Here is a 3,769-nt window from a genome sequence, read left to right on the forward strand (position 1 = left end):
CAGGCAATTCCTTTCTAGGATCTAGAACCCCTTACGTACACGAAGAGACTAACAAGTGTTGACACAGGGGTTATAGCCCGGGATGGGAGTAGAGAGGATTTTCACTTTTTTTTTTTTTTTTTTTTTTTTTTTTTTGAGATGGAGTCTGGATCTGTCACACAGGCTGGAGTACAGTGGTGCCATCTTGGCTTACTGCAACCTGTGCCTTCTGGGTCAAGCGATGCTCCTGCCTTAGCCTCCCGAGGAGCTGGAACCACAAGCGTGTGCCACCATGCCCAGGGATTTTCACTTTTAACTGTACAGTGAAGCACAGACTTCTGAGCCAGACTGCTTGGTCTGTATTCTGGTGTCACCACTTAGTAAGTTCTGGTTTGAATGTACTCACTGAGTGGTCTTCATAAATTCTCTCTGCACTTGAGTCTCCTGTCTGTAAAATGGGGATAATAATCATTAAAAAGAAGCCTCATAGGATTCTGGTGGAGACCAAACGCATTAACATATATACAAAGTGTTTGGAACAGCTGGCATATATAAGTGCCATATATCTATTATTAAAAATTTTAAATTATAGAATGGATTTTTGGATTTTATAAGCAGATTCCCCCCCGCCCAAAACTGTGAAAAGCAAGGGAGGCCAGGTGCAGTGGCTCACGCCTGTAATCCTAGCACTTTGGGAGGCCGAGGCGGGCGGATCACGAGGTCAGGAGTTCAAGACTAGCCTGGCCAGCATGGTGAAACCCTGTCTCTACTAAAAACACAAAAATTAGCTGGACGTGGTGGCAGGCACCTGTAATCTCAGCTACTTGGGAGGCTGAGGCAGGAGAATTGCTTCAACCTGTGAGGTGGAGGTTGCAGTGAGCCAAGATTTTGCCACTGCACTATAGCCTGGGTGACAGAGCAAGACTCCGTATCAGAAAAAAAAGAAGAAAAAGGGAAAAAAATTTAAAGAAGAAAAGAAAAGGTTGGGCATGGTGGCTCACACCTGTAATCCCAGCACTTTGGGAGGCCAAGCTGGGAGAATTGCTTGAGGTCAGGGGTTTGAGACCAGCCTGGGAAACATGGCAAGACGCCATCTCTAAAAAGCAGAAATAAAAGAAAAATACAAAAAGGGGGGAAAAATAAAGGAAGGGCTTAAAGCCTAGGCCAACCTACTTCTGCCACTTTCCATGTGAGCTTTGGACCAGGCCCTTACTCTGTGTCTGGGAACCTGTCTTCTCATTTGTAAACCAAGTGAGCATCTTTCTCTACCTCAAGGATTGTTCGAAGAATAAACACCTCAGGGAAGTGTTTAATAAATGATGGCGAAACCCACGTATCTGAGAACCACATTGCCTTGATGCATTCTGGGATCAGGTGTGGCACTGTGGTGGCAGTAGGGCCCCGACCTCTGAAAAGAACAGATCAAAACAGAGTGTGCCCCAAACCTGTACCATACACTGTGCAGGGTGTCTGCTGCCCTTGCCTAAGGGCACAGAAAACGTTCCATCCCAGAGGCCCTGGTCCATCTCCTGAGTCTGGTCTCCAAAGTATACCACGGCCCGCCTCACCCCTTCCTAAGCAGCAGACCCTAGGCTGAAACCTCTCCTTTCCCTGAGCGCCCATTCCCTTCCTGCCCCTCCCTTCCCATCTCCTGGAGCCCCTGTTCTCACCAAGCCTTCCTATGCGCCTCTTTTCATAGTGAACTCTCATCTTCCCTTGAGTTAAGGGGCTCCTTCACTGTGCCATAATCACCTCGTCAAACTCCCATTTCCTTCCTGGGTCTTGTCTCTCTGCCCCAGTTCCAGAGCCCTGGGGCCCACAACCCTTCACTGCCCTTCCTCTCCCTCTCAAGTTCCTCTCCTATCTCATGTTGAGCCCCAGTCCCTTCCACTGAGCAATCCACCATTGTCCCCTCCCCTCCCCGAAATCTCCTTTGGGCCGCCACCTCTCTGAGCCCTCAGCTGGACTCACCAGGCCCCACTCTGGTTCCCCTAACACCAACTGGGCCCAGCCTGCCCCACCTGGAGAGCCTCCTTAAGTCTCTTCTGCTTCCTCAGCAGCTGCTGCACACAGGCATTTTCTCCCTGCAGGTGACTTTTGGGGCTGAACACAGGCTTCTCTTGGGTTGGCCTATCTCAGCCTCACCCAGTGCTTTCTCTGATGCTCCCTACCCGCTGCAATCAGGCTCCACCCTACCCAGAGTGACCTTGCCAAAGCCCTCTCCCCTCCCTCAACACAGGGTGTGCCCAACAGAGCTAACTGCATGTGGCTCTTGCCTCCTGTTAGCCTTTCGAATCTCTGGGCCTTTGCACATCCTCTTCCTCCTCCAGGAACTCCCTCCCAGCACCTTAGGCTTGGCTCCATAAACACTTTCTCCTGGGAGAAGCCCTCCTCCCTAACTCTCAGGGAGTCTCACTGCTTCTTGCCCCCACTTCCAGCTCCATACTGCATCGTTAGCTTGAGTGTAGTGTTGCCTTCCCCGTCAGCAGTCAGGAAGTGTAGGGTAATGTCTTCATCTCTGAGTCTGGGGGATGCAAGGAGGGGGCTTGGTGGGTGGATGAGCCTTTTACATCCAGCACAGAGGCTACAGTTTCAGGGGACTGTGGCCTGAGTCCTCCTGCCTCTTCTTCCAGACAGGTGTGCCCAGGTGTGTTTCCTCCTCAGACCACGGGCTCCTCTGACTCTCCTGAGGCCAGGGCCTAGCTGGTTGGGTCAGGGAGGGCAGGCGCCGTGGTACTACCCCTTGACGTCTCCCTGAGCTTCACTGAGGAGGGACATGAAGCCACACTCAGCAGAACTTAAACATAAAATGGGTCTATGGGAAAAACTGCTTCCCAAAGACCAGGGAGGCCAAAGTGGGCACCATTTGGGCAAGGGTACCCAAGAAGTCCCCAAAGTCAGGGATCAGGAAACAGCTCAGCTCTTCCAGCCCACCAGACGCAGGCACACGGTTAGTTTTCTTCTTCCAGTTTACCAAAGCTGGGAGGAAACATTTGGAGTTCAGGGTAGACAGAAAGGGGAGGGCAGAGCAACACGGGGGTGACTGGCCTGATGATACCCCAGGTTCTGCATAAGCAGATGTGGGTATATTGGGGTAAAATGAAGGGCCTGGAGGCAGAGAAGACTGATGACCCGGGGCAAATGGGAGATACACAGACAGGGGGTACTCCATTCTTAGTGGGAAAGGGAGGCCCCATGAGGGTTCCTGGACTTACAATGGAATGAGTGTCGCCAAGAGAGGTGTCCCTGAACCAGAGTAGAACTGTGAGGCCCAAAAGCCATGAATACACAGGACACACAAAGGGACTCCAAAGTACACCATGGACCTTGGATGGAATAAGGGGATCCAGAAGCAGGAGCCCCAAACTCTGACCCATGATGGAGGTTCCTCAGGGAGAGGAAATCCAGGATTTGGGGAGACCTTGGACTTGGATAGAATATAGGGTCTCAGAGTCAGAGGAGACCCAGGACCTAGGACAAAATGAAGGTCCAAGAGGTAGAATCCCTGGACCTGGGACTGAATGCATGATCAAGGGCCAGGATGTCCTTGGTAGCAGAATGGGGGAGCTCAGAGGCAGGGGAGACCCAGGGCCTGGAGTGAAATGGGGGGGAACCCAGATCCAAGGGTGACCAAGATCTCAGGCAGAAGGGAGAACTCAGTGGCCGGGAACACATGCAGGTATTTCAACTCCTCTGGAGAACCAGTAGCTGGTGACAAAACCCAGCGGTGTCCCTTCCATGGCCCTCCACCCCCACTCCCCCTTTCACAAGACACAAGGTTGGTTTTTTT

This window comes from Mandrillus leucophaeus, unplaced genomic scaffold, assembly GCF_000951045.1.
Source record: "Mandrillus leucophaeus isolate KB7577 unplaced genomic scaffold, Mleu.le_1.0 Scaffold23, whole genome shotgun sequence".
NCBI lineage: Eukaryota > Metazoa > Chordata > Mammalia > Primates > Cercopithecidae > Mandrillus > Mandrillus leucophaeus.